This window comes from Schistocerca americana, chromosome 7 (assembly GCF_021461395.2).
Source record: "Schistocerca americana isolate TAMUIC-IGC-003095 chromosome 7, iqSchAmer2.1, whole genome shotgun sequence".
Taxonomy (NCBI): Eukaryota; Metazoa; Arthropoda; class Insecta; order Orthoptera; family Acrididae; genus Schistocerca; species Schistocerca americana.
Window position 1 is genome coordinate 599,514,277 of NC_060125.1, and position 15,219 is coordinate 599,529,495.

The following is a 15,219-nucleotide window of genomic DNA, read 5'->3' on the forward strand; positions in this document are numbered from 1 at the left end:
ACACATGATCTCCGAGGCATCGATGAAGTGGGGGATTTTCTCGTACGATCATTTCACGAGTGTATCGTCAATATCAGGAATCCGGTAAAAGATCAAATCTCCGACATCGCTGAAGCTAGAAAAATGTCCTGCAAGAACGGGGCTAACGACGGCTGAAGACAATCGTTCAGTGTGACAGAAGTGCAACCCTTCCGCAAATTGCTGCAGATTTCAATGCTTGGCCATCGACAAGTGTCAGCGTGCGAACCATTCAACGAAACATCGTCGATATGGGCTTTCGGAGCCAGAGGCCCACTCGCGTACCCTTGATGACCGCACGACACAAAGCCTGGACCCGTCAACACCGACATTGGGCTATTGATGACTGGAAACATCTTGCCTGGTCGGACGAATCTCGTTTCAAATTGTATCGAGCGGATGGTCGTGTACGGGTGTGGAGACAACCTCATGAATCCATGGACTCTGCATGTTACCAGGGGACTGTTGAAGCTGGTGGAGAAGTGATATGGGACCCATGATACGTCTAGATTCGACTCTGACAGGTGACACATACGTAAGCATCCTGTTTGATCACCTGTATCCATTCATGCCCATTGTGCATTCCGACGGACTTGGGCAATTCCAACAGATAACGCGACACCCCGCACGTCCAGAATTGCTACAGAGTGGCTCCAGGAACACTCTTCTGAGTTTAAACACTTCCGCTGGCCACTACACTCCCCAGACATGGGCATCAGTGAGCATGTCTGGGATCCCTTGCAATGTATTGTTCAGAGGACACCCCCTCGTACTCTTACGGATTTGTGGACAGCCCTGCAGGATGCATGGCGTTGGTTTCCTCCAGCAATACTTGAGACATTAGTCGAGTCCATGTCACGTCGTGTTCCGGAACTTCTGCGTGCTCTCGGGAGCCCTACGCGATATTACGCAGGTGTACCAGTTTATTTGGCTCTTCAGTGTATGTAGATGTTATGTAGTAAACTATACTCTGTCCATCTGAAATCTGACACGGAAGCCAATACTGCGCAATTAATTCATCCGTGTTTCTTGTTACGTCACTGGATTATCCTTTTCCTGGAACATAAACCCCTCTAATAATCCCATCCCCCCCTTTCAATATAGTCTGTACGACTGTTAGGGTACATTTATAGTGCAGTCTCGCGGATAGCACATCAAACCTATCGTCCGCGCTTAAGATGCATCCGCCTTTCCATCTTCACGGATCGCTGGGATCTGCGCCAGACTAGATAGGTTACACGCTTCACAAGCGGATCAGACGAAAAGAGTAAGGCAGACGTCAACCCGAGTAAACATACCACATTTTTATCTGCATGAACTATGTGTCATGTTGCAGACATTCCTCTATATTAACAAATCAGGGTGTATACGACCCGGGACAACCGGGAAATCCGGGAAAAACCCGAGAATTTTTTCATCCGGGAGAAAACCGGAAAAAACCGGGAATTTTTCGGAATTCCGGGAATTTTTCATTGTTTTAGCTTTCAGTTAATTTTTTTTTTAATTTTGGCTGCAGAATTGATTCTCTAGGAAAGAATGTTATTGTATCCTGCTGCTGGAGAATGATACTGCAGCAATAAAATATAAACGAGAGGGGGAAAAAATAAAACTTTAGTGACAAAGGAAATGTGCAATTTACAACAACAAAAAAAACCGTGCACGCACAAGCGTTTGCAAATAGCAAAAATATGTCAAAGGCCGTAGGGCGCAGACCGTAATTCTTCGTAACAATAAACTGCATGCTATGAGCATGACGTCACAACTGTTCACATTGGGTTCGTTTGACCAATTGCCAGCGGTCTGTTGCGCAGGCGCATTTGACTCGCGTATAAGCAGTACCTTCTCCCGCTACTTGAAGTTTGGCTGTTAGCTGTATCGGTAGCAGCAGCAAGCAGCCAGATGCAAACGAGAAAAATTTTTCTCGCGCGCCCTAGCTGCCAGATTCACGCTTGCACAGAGTTGTAGTGGGGAGGGGGTTAACCTCCACGTGACACGTGTTTACGTTAAGTGATTTCGCTGTTTCTCTTCGTGTACAGCTCCCAAGTCAAATGAAAACAAAACGGATTTCTGTGGCCGGGAGCTATCAAGCTGAATTAAAATACATTCACATAATTACGGAGGGCAGAAATATATTATTAATTTCAGTTTTCTGATTTTATTTTATTTCCAAGTTAGTAGCAGTCAAGCATTAATCGCCTTGCAGAACAGTGAAGTTATTTTTGCAAGTTTGCTAAAGAAATTTAGCTTTGTTAATCTTTCTGCTGAGGCAATCATTTTATTTGAAACGAAGTGTTTCATTCTACAGTATTGGCTAGTTCCAACTTTTCGCTGAATTTCAAGTGCACTTTCTCATCTTCTGCCATATATGGCATTATGCCATAATAAAGAACCAAAAATGAGATCGTAGAGTACTGGTACTCCAAGAAAATTTACATCCCAAAAACCACACTGAAAAGCTTAATATCAGATGGGACCTACTTCACTGTGAATCTGGAAAAAGCCAATTCGCACTTCAAGCCGAATTATGCATTTTAGTATGGTTTACGAAATTCCGATGCTCTTTGGAGTACCCTCTGATGCCCTGTTTCTTTTATGGTGTAACGTAAGCTCTTTTAGTGCTTTATACAAACGAACATACGGGCTTCCTACACCACTGCAGTTGCACACGCACAATAATGCCTGTTTTCTGGCGCTCTCTGGAAACGTAAATCGAACCTATTTCTAACAGTCTTCGGATAGTATTGCGAACGGTGGTTAGAAAAGCTTTACTTTCAAAGTAAATTTCTTTTTACGCAAGATGAATTATGTTACGTGTGAGAAAGTGGGATGGATATCTAAATCACAGAGCGTTCGAAACTGAACAGTTTGAGGACCAGTCACTTACAAGAATTTCGAGCCGAGACATTTATGTCATAATTTTAAATTTACTGGCACATTTGTGTGATGTATCTTAAAATATAACAAACGCAAAAAAATCAATATTACATGCGAAAACTTAGCTTCTGTTGTAGCGTGTTAATCTTAGAGACTAATATTATATGTGAAAGCTTAGCTTTTCTTGTAGATATACGGTACTGTGTACATTAATGTAAACCGTTAACTTTTCCTCTTGCGTGTTCGCGCTATGTAACCAGTGATCTTGCTATTGGCTGACTGTAACACGTGTCCTATGCTCTGAATAGCTGCTGCCATCGGCTGACGAGATCTCGTGGCTTGAGATATGACTCGCTTACAAAAGGACATCGCAACCTCGGTTTCAACGCTCCGCAAACTAAATGCGCTGTGTTTGGTGCAATTCGAATTTATACTTTCGTAATACGAAAATATGGAACGTATATGTTGCTGCAAATCAAAGGTCTTTCCAACACTTCTCTCCTTTTTTTAAAATTAAAAGTCTCTTCAAAACTTCTCTGCCCTTCTTTTCTTTTTTTCCGGGAAGTTCTACGCGATTGTATAAAACGTTAACCATTCAAAGAATTGATAAGTTTTACAGTTCCGAGGGAAAATCTACGGAAAACCTACTGTCACTTAGCACAGAAAAAGTGTATTTTCGCCCGGGAAAAAGCGTATTTTTTTAAACGGGATATCCGTGAGAAATCCGGAAATTTTTTTTCCTTGTCCCCATATACACCCTGCAAATATTGAAGACAGTACTTACTAATAGAGTTTCCCTCTACCAAAACTACGGTTGTATACTTTTGCTACACTGTATAAATTACGTAGTAAATGGTAGGATGACGGATAGTATTGGTACCATTGGTAGGGAAAGAAACACAAAAGAATGTGAAAGAGAAACTGGCAGACGACAACTTCTTTTTTTTTCTCCTCATAATACTAGAACCGTTCAGTGTTAGTGTGCTGTGTATTTTAAATCATGTTGTTGTTGTTGTGGTCTTCAGTCCTGAGACTGGTTTGATGCAGCTCTCCATGCTACTCTATCCTGTGCAAGCTTTTTCATCTCCCAGTACCTACTGCAACCTACATCCTTCTGAATCTGCTTAGTGTATTCATCTCTTGGTCTCCCTCTACGATTTTTACCCTCCACGCTCCCCTCCAATACTAAATTGGTGATCCCTTGATGCCTCAGAACATGTCCTACCAACCGATCCCTTCTTCTGGTCAAGCTGTGCCACAAACTTCTCTTCTCCCCAATCCTACTCAATACTTCCTCATTAGTTATGTGATCTACCCATCTAATCTTCAGCATTCTTCTGTAGCACCACATTTCGAAAGCTTCTATTCTCTTCCTGTCCAAACTATTTATCGTCCATGTTTCACTTCCATACATGGCTACACTCCATACGAATACTTTCAGAAATGACTTCCTGACACTTAAATCAATACTGGATGTTAACAAATTTCTCTTCTTCAGAAACGCTTTCCTTGCCATTGCCAGCATACATTTTATATCCTCTCTACTTCGACTATCATCAGTTATTTTGCTCCCCAAATAGCAAAACTCCTTTACTACTTTAAGTGCCTCATTTCCTAATCTAATTCCCTCAGCATCACCCGACTTAATTAGACTACATTCCATTATCCTTGTTTTGCTTTTGTTGATGCTCATCTTATATCCTCCTTTCAAGACACTGTCCATTCCATTCAACTGCTCTTCCAAGTCCTTTGCTGTCTCTGACAGAATTACAATGTCATCGGCGAACCTCAAAGTTTTTATTTCTACTCCATGAATTTTAATACCTACTCCAAATTTTTCTTTTGTTTCTTTTACTGCTTGCTCAATATACAGATTGAACAACATCGGGGAGAGGCTACAACCCTGTCTTACTCCCTTCCCAACCACTGCTTCCCTTTCATGTCCTTCGACTCTTATAACTGCCATCTGGTTTCTGTACAAATTGTAAATAGCCTTTCGCTCCCTGTATTTTACCCCTGCCACCTTTAGAATTTGAAAGAGAGTATTCCAGTCAACATTGTCAAAAGCTTTCTCTAAGTCTACAAATGCTAGAAACGTAGGTTTGCCTTTCCTTAATCTTTCTTCTAAGATAAGTCGTAAGGTCAGTATTGCCTCACGTGTTCCAGTGTTTCTACGGAATCCAAACTGATCTTCCCCGAGGTTGGCTTCTACTAGTTTTTCCATTCGTCTGTAAAGAATTCGTGTTAGTATTTTGCAGCTGTGACTTATTAAGCTGATAGTTCGGTAATTTTCACATCTGTCAACACCTGCTTTCTTTGGGATTGGAATTATTATATTCTTCTTGAAGTCTGTGGGTATTTCGCCTGTTTCATACATCTTGCTCACCAGATGGTAGAGTTTTGTCAGGACTGGCTCTCCCACGGCCGTCAGTAGTTCCAATGGAATATTGTCTACTCCGGGGGCCTTGTTTCGACTCAGGTCTTTCAGTGCTCTGTCAAACTCTTCACGCAGTATCATATCTCCCATTTCATCTTCATCTACATCCTCTTCCATTTCCATAATATTGTCCTCAAGTACATCGCCCTTGTATAGACCCTCTATATACTCCTTCCACCTTTCTGCTTTCCCTTCTTTGCTTAGAGCTGGATTTCCATCTGAGCTCTTGATATTCATACAAGTCGTTCTCTTTTCTCCAAAGGTCTCTTTAATTTTCCTGTAGGCGGTATCTATCTTACCCCTAGTGAGATAGGCCTCTACATCCTTACATTTGTCCTCTAGCCATCCCTGCTTAGCCATTTTGCACTTCCTGTCGATCTCATTTTTGAGACGTTTGTATTCCTTTTTGCCTGTTTCACTTACTGCATTTTTATATTTTCTCCTTTCATCAATTAAATTCAATATTTCTTCTGTTACCCAAGAATTTCTACTAGCCCTCGTCTTTTTACCTACTTGATCCACTGCTGCCTTCACTACTTCATCCCTCAAAGCTACCCATTCTTCTTCTACTGTATTTATTTCCCCCATTCCTGTCAATTGCTCCATTATGCTCACCCTGAATCTCTGTACAACCTCTGGTTCTTTTAGTTTATCCAGGTCCCATCTCCTTAAATTCCCACCTTTTTGCAGTTTCTTCAGTTTTAATCTACAGGTCATAACCAATAGATTGTGGTCAGAGTCCACATCTGCCCCTGGAAATGTCTTACAATTTAAAACCTGGTTCCTAAATCTCTGTCTTACCATTATAAAATCTATCTGATACCTTTTAGTATCTCCAGGGTTCTTCCATGTATACAACCTTCTTTCATGATTCTTAAACCAAGTGTTAGTTATGATTATGTTGTGCTCTGTGCAAAATTCTACCAGGCGGCTTCCTCTTTCATTTCTGTCCCCCAATCCATATTCACCTACTATGTTTCCTTCTCTCCCTTTTCCTACACTCGAATTCCAGTCACCCATGACTATTAAATTTTCGTCTCCCTTCACAATCTGAATAATTTCTTTTATTTCATCATACATTTCTTCAATTTCTTCGTCATCTGCAGAGCTAGTTGGCATATAAACTTGTACTACTGCAGTAGGTGTGGGCTTCGTATCTATCTTGGCCACAATAATGCGTTCACTATGCTGTTTGTAGTAGCTTACCCGCACTCCTATTTTCCTATTCATTATTAAACCTACTCCTGCATTACCCCTATTTGATTTTGTGTTTATAACCCTGTAGTCACCTGACCAGAAGTCTTGTTCCTCCTGCCACCGAACTTCACTAATTCCCACTATATCTAACTTCAACCTATCCATTTCCCTTTTTAAATTTTCTAACCTACCTGCCCGATTAAGGGATCTGACATTCCACGCTCCGATCCGTAGAACGCCAGTTTTCTTTCTCCTGATAACGACATCCTCTTGAGTAGTCCCCGCCCGGAGATCCGAATGGGGGACTATTTTACCTCCGGAATATTTTACCCAAGAGGACGCCATCATCATTTAATCATACAGTAAAGCTGCATGCCCTCGGGAAAAATTACGGCTGTAGTTTCCCCTTGCTTTCAGCCGTTCGCAGTACCAGCACAGCAAGGCCGTTTTGGTTAATGTTACAAGGCCAGATCAGTCAATCATCCAGACTGTTGCCCTTGCAACTACTGAAAAGGCTGCTGCCCCTCTTCAGGAACCACACGTTTGTCTGGCCTCTCAACAGATACCCCTCCGTTGTGGTTGCACCTACGGTACGGCTATCTGTATCGCTGAGGCACGCAAGCCTCCCCACCAACGGCAAGGTCCATGGTTCATTGGGGGGGTTTAAATCATTACAAAAAATAAATTGCATTTTATAAGTAATAAAAGTTAGTTGATGGCGTAACTTCTGCACTTTAACGTAACCAAAAGCAATTCCGTTTGATGCAGGTACAGCTTACATACACAAACTTTTCAAAAATCTGTATAGTTGTTGTCGTCATTTTGTACTTACTGGAACGTCCTTCATCACGATCAAAGTTAAGAGTTTCTTTTTATTATTGACAAGTGCGAAAGTTGTTAACAAATAACAGGAACATGGTTCATATTAGCACGACGAAGCATTGAAGTGATGTTTGGTAAGTTTTTGTTTTGCGGTGTTTTTTTTTTTTCAGTTCTACCTTCATTAGAGGAAACTGCGTATTATAGCCCTGTATCATAAATCTGTATTGTTTTTTTTCTTTTTATTGCAACATCCTTCCGTTTCACGAAACAAATATACAATTTTCGAATAAAACCTCAATTAAACATTGGAAATTTCTATTTTGCTGTAAATACTGTTTATTTTTAAGTAAAAGGTACCGTAACTTATGTGGCCCTTTATATATCCTCACTCAGTTTCTAGACGGATCATTACTTCCGGTTTCTAGGAGAATATAGCAAGATACTTATCATATACACAAACAAAGAGATCGAGATGAGGCAGTGTCCGACGGTATGCAGACACCTAATGTACAAGTTACGTAGTTATGATCTTAACTGACCAGGCGTACTGGGTAAAGTACAATAGTGTGTGCTTACTTGTAATAGTCTACAGCAGGCTACGTCAGTTTTAGCTCTACATGTTAACAGTCGACGCCTGCTAACCTCTCAACTCCTGTGGATATGCGCTGCGGCCGACAACCAACCGTTCAGCGAGCGTTTCTTTACACTAGGACTCAACTTGTGATGAACAGAGTGGAGTAGGTTGGGCCCTTGCCTCATCCATTAACAGGTGATGTGAGGGATGCATAGTATCTGCACGCCTCGGCACTAAGTTAATGTCTTTAACTGTACAGTCGTAGTCATGCTACGGTACGAAATGTATGCCACAGAAGGGAGTATACTACTTAATTAGTCTTCGAAGTGACAGTCTAGAGCTTTCAGGATGGCAAGAATAACGACCCGCCCACAACGAGGTTATTAGAGGGAACATGCAAACTCTGATTGTAAGAAAACAGAGAGAGAGAGAGAGAGAGAGAGAGGGGAGGGGGCAATAAGGGGAGAGGGAGGGCAGTGTTTGCCTAAAGTGATTCAGGAAATATGCACGGCTAGTAGGAAATTTGAATCACGGAGCCTTGACTAATGGCAATAAAGATGGAATTATGGTGTTGCTTCACTGCGTGCTAAGGTAGTTTACGTGTCACGCTTCCAATTCCAGCACGTTTTTGCAAGATTCTGTAAGCTTACTCAGAGACTTGACTGAGGTGATCAGAAAAAAATTTTTTTTCATTTAAGCTTAATACTGAATACCCACATACATGACCGAAATTCCTCCTAATTTGAGGGTAGCATTTCTGATAAGAGGTAAGCCACCTTTGGCAGTGAAAGAGCTGTAAAATTTAATCTTTCACAGCCAGAAATTTCACAATTAATAAAATGTTCCGGGCTATTATGTCGTGGTCGGATGTATTTCACATTTCAACCCAACGTTTCGTCCCCATCTGGGGAGGACATTTTCAAGGGCGATGGTAGCTTCTTCGAGTGTCAGTTTCACAACGTAGCTCGCTACTACCTGCAGCAAAATTCCGTTTACGCGTGCTTCTGAGCTGCGGCGTGACATCGCATGTTTCGTTTATCAGAGCGCAATTGGCCGTTGTCGATTGCGGTCTTCAAAAAAAATGGTTCAAATGGCTCTGAGCACTATGGGACTTAACTTCGGAGGTCATCAGTCCCCTATAACTTCGAACTACTTAAACCTAACTAACCTAAGTACATCACACATATCCATACCTGAGGCAGGATTCGAACCTGCGACCGTAGCGTCGCACGGCTACAGACTGTAGCGCCTAGAACCGTTCGGCCACCCCGGCCGGCGATTGCGGTCTTCTGCTGTTGGCTCTGAGCACTATGGGACTTAACAGCTATGGTCATCAGTCCCCTAGAACTTAGAACTACTTAAACCTAACTAACCTAAGGAGAGCACACAACACCCAGTCATCACGAGGCAGAGAAAATCCCTGACCCCGCCGGGAATCGAACCCGGGAACCCGGGCGTGGGAAGCGAGAACGCTACCGCACGACCACGAGCTGCGGGGCTGCCAGTACTCGAGACCTGTCAAAATGAATGTGGTTGCCTCCTGACTAAAAAGCAAGTTTCTCAACAGCTTATTTGTCAATCCCAGTACCCACGTACACCTCCCCACAACTATACAGAATCCTATAACTTCCTGTTTTTTTTTTCCAGCGGTTTGCGAGCATTCGTGGCCAATTTTATGTGATCTTGTATCTTCCGGCTGGGTTTGTACATTACCACGATGTTCCATTTCTTCTGTCCGCCTGTTCATTTGTGTATGAAGAATAATAGCGGTCCTGTCACACTTCCCTGGGGCACTCTTGACGATACACTTGTCTATGAAGAACACCGGCCGTCGAGGACAACATACTGGGTTCTATTGCCTAAGAAGTCTTCGAGCCACTCACATATGTGTGAACCTACTACGTTCGTACCTTCGTTAAGTCTGCAGCGGCGCACCGTGTCAAACGCTTTTCGGAAATCTAGGAATATGGAACGTGCTTGATGCCCCCGATCCATGGTGTGCAGGATATCATGTGAGAAAATCGCAAGCTTTTGGGACCACCCCACTATCTCTTCGTAGGCGTTCAGGCCCACAGCATTTATATACTCTTTCCATCATACATTTAACAAACAAGTAAATGTTGCGGTATTTTTTCTTCCGTGTTTGCTGTCACGTCATCGAAATCTCCTTCCGGCAGAACGTAAATCTCATCCTGTCGATAAAATTCACCTACGATTATAAAAGTGTGTTTGTGCTACAGTCCCGTGCCGAAATAATAAAATGCCAAATACCATTTATAGATGATTCATAGGAAAAACAGCGACCAGCGGGAAAACAATATACCTTCAAATAGTAGTTGTTTCATTTCATAAAAAGGATAAATTACCAAAATTTTGAGGTGAATGACGAAATTGTTTCGAGACTTCACTTGCTATTATAGTCGATATCCATAGGCTTTCGTCAAACTCACACTGATTTGATACGCCTGTCTGTCTGGTGAAGCAGTATCCGAGATAGGTTTGCGAAGATTTCTTCCTTTCTAAGGGAAGGGGAGAGTGGGCTATTTCCCTCCCCGTCGCTCACTGTTTACACAGTTCCACTTGTGTGTCTAATCTAATAGCGTATTGTACAAATTTTACTGCATAACGAAATACTGAAGCCACTGAAGGCATTACTTTACAGTGGGTCGTCTGATGATATCTCAACTCTCTCCTTATCAAAATTCGAGGTATCCAGTTCAGAAATGCAAATCCCAACGGCTATGTTAAAGAGGAATCGATCATCAACAAAATTTATAAAGCCATCCTAGTGCTACATATACTCATCTACTTTAGAACATGCCTCATGTGTCGACGTGTTGCTGTCTCAAGCATCGCCGCGCCCGAGAATGACGTCACAGGGCACCACGCTTTTGCACCATTACAGAGGAACACGAGAAATGTATTCACACTTGCGAATAAGGTCAACCGTCAGCTGTATAATAAAATGACAATGAAAATCTGTGCCGAACCGGGAATCGAATCCGTATCCCCCCCATATCGCGAGCAGTCGCCTTACCATTAGGCTATCCGAGCACAACTTCCGGCCAGATCCAAACTTCGATATGTCGTCAACCAAGTGTCTACAACCTGCCCTGGTGGGCCTACATCCATTATGTACGTTCCCGTACAGGGGAGACATTTTAACCAAAAGTTGCTTCCCGGTTTCGGCGGATAAATACAATAATGCAGTGCCTGTGTTTTTCACGTGCATACACGAGCGAAGGAATAGGCGCTGCGGCAACCGCCCGGGAGGAGCCGAAAATCAAAGTTCGGGTCCTGATCTAGCACAGATTTTCATTGTCGTCATTCCACTATACATCTGATGGTTGTCCTTATTCGTAACTGCGCTGCGAAATCATTTCATATCTTTGATAACGCCTGTTGTCGTCACAGTGCCTGTTCTTTGTGACAGACCAGCAGTTTATACTCGTACTTTTTACGCAAATGTCCACCGAGGCAATACAGTGTAAGTTTCCCGCACCGTAATCTCTGAATTTGACGAAGATATCGGCTCCTCCGCAAAGAATTATAGTCTGCATATGCTACTACGCAATTTGTTTCCTATTTTAGGACCAAAAACTAATATTTCTGATTAATCTTTTGTAATGACCTCTTTTAAAAATAGGTAAGTCGTTACCAGTATCTACCACTTGAATAGTATTGCCTTAAGTTACGATTTTCGCCGGATGTCGATATTTTTAACGGTTTCATGACTTTTCCAACGCAGGGCCCCGGCTTTGGGGCATTGCTAACAAGAATTTTAAATATAATGCGTATTCACTTTAAAAATGGTTGAGTACACTAACGTTCAGAAATGGGTTCCTCAACGCAGTGATGGCTGTAACCCAGTAAGGTAGAATACGGTGCGTGAGGCGGCCAATATCAGCCGAGTAATTAAAGGAACGGCTCAGCGATCGCCAGAACACACTCACCTGCGAGGCTCCCACTGTTGTACTATTACCGCAACGCCGCCGTTTTCTGAACAGTGTTTCAACTTCTGCCCACCCCCGCCCCCTCCCCCACCCCTCGTCCATTAACCGGCCGCAAGTGCTCTTCCATTCCATGGCGGTCTGTGTCATGGGCGTCAAAGTTTATTATTGTAGAAGGCGTCAAGATTGTGTAGTTGTACTAATGTAACAGGTGTCATGGGTGCTTGGACAAGGAAGAGACTTTATTAAATAGTTATGTTACGGCAACGTAAAGGCGTTGCCACAGGTAGGCACCAGGAAGCGGGCCAGAACTCCATATGAGTAAAGCAAAATGACGGCCAGCCGAGAAAGTGGCCTCGCTGTTAACTACTAACAGTAACAACCACCCCACACCAGCTTGGGGGCACCAAGGTGACTGTATCCAGCAGAAACAATACATTTGATCCAGACAGAACGTTGTGAAAAGATTTCAGACATTAGGAAGACCTTCGGAAGAGTTATGAGAAACGATACTACGAGAGAAACTCGATTGAGAGCTCTGGCAAATCGGTATATAAGCGGCCAAACAGGGAGCCAAGTCCGTGAGTACCATGAGCTAGAAGCTGTCACTACCAGGAATCAAACAAAACAGTTAAGAATGAGCGAGTCGTCAGCGGTAGTACCTCTGCCGCACATCAAAGTGACGCTCAGCTGCTGCTGCTGCAGTAAAACTACGTGGACTCTGGAGGTCAACTGAGTTTACCATAAGTGTCTAGCAACAGTTATCTTGTGTTTTCTGCCTGTCAGAGAAGAACACGCAACATAGAGTTTGCCTCTAATACCAACGAGGGTCACAGCACTATCGTATTTGCCGGCCGCGGTGGTCTAGCGGTTCTAGGCGCGCAGTCCGGAACCGCGCGACTGCTACGGTCGCAGGTTCGAATCCTGCCTCGGGCATGGATGTGTGTGATGTCCTTAGGTTAGTTAGGTTTAAGTAGTTCTAAGTTCTAGGGGACTGATGACCACAGTATTTAAGTCCCATAGTGCTCAGAGCCATTTGAACCATTTGAACCACTATCGTGTTTACACTTGAGAAACAAGGAGGGGGAAGGACATGCTGAACACCTCCAGTATTCTTACAAGTGGGCTGGTATCACACGCCATCTGCCCATCACCACATTTACACTCTACTCAATGTATGGAAGACTAAAATCTCATTTCAAAATCCAAATGTGATGTTTGCTGTCACATTTACAGGTTAAGCATGTATCTATTTTGCTAACCTAATCAAATATAGGTCCCGAAGTATCAGTTGCCTAACAAGAATAGATTATGTAAATGTGCTTTTCTTTAGTCAACTCTGTGATGTGAGTTTTTTTTCTTATTTAATAAAGAGAGGACATTGTTCAAGAAGGGATGTTTGGAAATTACATCCATGGGAGATTGTTTTATTATTACCACTGGATCACGCACATTATGGAAACTGGTTGTGAAGTGATTACTGGCTGATCATTATTGTGATGAAACATTTTGGACACTTAAAGGCTGGAATTATACCAAATGGCTAAAGAAATTGTGAGTAATCAACAGAAAGAATCTGTGTGACATTCTGGACTCCAGCATTAAAAGCTACAGTGCCGTCATGATTGGTGGCATAGCACAAGGGAAGAAAACACATACCTGACAAGATAGAGGTTGCGAGTTTGAAACCCTTCTGGTGGTTGGAAATTTTTATTTCTAAATCTTTATCAAGATAACTTTTTTCTTTTTTTCCCAATTACTTGCACTTATTTTATTTCTGACTCTTTCCTGCAACATTTTAATCATTGTGACAACTCTTATTTGCCCGCCGCGCAACATAGAGTTTGCCTCTAATACCAACGAGTAGTATTTGATATTTTGTGTTTGCCACAATACAAAGAGAAACAAACGCTTTCTCGCACGGTCCTCCAATTGTGGTTAATGTATCTGATTACGTGTTGTGGGAACGAGGTGCAAGCAGAGAGCTCATCACTGAAAGGGGAGGGCAGAGTTGCTGGAAAAGACCCAATATACAGAGCGGTAGGGTGTACTACTTGATTTGCAAAGATATGCAGCCACTGTTAAGACACCTCTAGGAATAGGGTTAAACTATGGCATTCCGTCGCGCTGACAACCCAGCTACCAGCGGCGGACTGCACCGTTATTCATTTCGTACAAATCAAAAGTTCTCCTCTCAGTTCCAGAATCGCCTGCCCTATTCATCCTGGGAGATTTTATCGTCTCACTTCTTTAAAGGTGACTTACAAGGGAACCTCCCCATCGCACCCCCCTCAGATTTAGTTATAAGTTGGCACAGTGGATAGGCCTTGAAAAACTGAACACAGATCGATCGAGAAAACAGGAAGAAGTTGTGTGGAACTATGAAAAAATAAGCAAAATATACAAATTGGGTCGTCTATGTGCAATATAGGCAATATTAAGGGCAGTGTGAGACGAGGAGAGCCGTGGTCCAGTGGTTAGCGTGAACAGCTGCGGAACTAGAGGTCTTCCCTCGACCGAAAATTTTAACTTTTTATTTTCAATTTATGTGACAAACCCTTATGTTTTCATAACTTTTTTTGGAGTGATTATTACATCCACAAGAAAACCTGAATCGGGCAAGGTAGAAGAATCTTTTTACCAATTCGCCAAGTGTACTAGTTAAGTGGGTCGACAACATATTCCTGTCATGTGACGCACATGCTGTCACCAGTGTCGTATAGAATATATCAGACGTGTTTTCCTGTGGAGGAATCGGTTGACCTATGACCTTGCGATCAAATGTTTTCGGTTCCCATTGGAGAGACACGTCCTTTCGTCAACTAATCGCACGGTTTTGCGGTGCTGTCGCAAAACACAGACACTAAACTTATTACAGTGAACAGAGACGTCAATGAACGAACGGACAGATCATAACTTTGTGAAAACAAAGAAAGCAAAGTTTTCAGCCAAGGGCAGATTCGAACTAAAGACCTCTCGTTCCGCAGCTGTTCACGCTAACCGCGGGACCACGGCGCTCCTCGGCTCACATCGCCCTTAATATTGCCTATCTTAGGCATGGAGGACCCAGTTTGTATATTTTGCTTATTTTTTCATAGTTCCACACAACTTATTCCTGTTTTCTCGATTGATCTGTGTTCAGTTTTTCAAGGCCTATCCATTGTGCCAACTTATAACTAAATCTGAGGGGGGTGCGATGGGGATGTTCCCTTGTTAGTAGACGTCAACCGACATTGTCAACTTCCTGCCGACGCTACACAGGCCACTGCTTCGCCCAAGTTGTTTGATGGGACCTGTGCCGGGACCCACCAGGTCAATGCCACTCGCGCCCGCACACTTGTCCGTTT

The 15,219-nt window shown here is 42.9% G+C and overlaps 1 protein-coding gene across 1 annotated transcript in view; it reads left to right on the plus strand.

Moving 5' to 3' along the window:
- LOC124623138 (paired box protein Pax-6-like) overlaps positions 1-15,219 on the plus strand; it is a 72,152-nt gene that overhangs the window by 864 nt on the left and 56,069 nt on the right. The window lies entirely within an intron of this gene.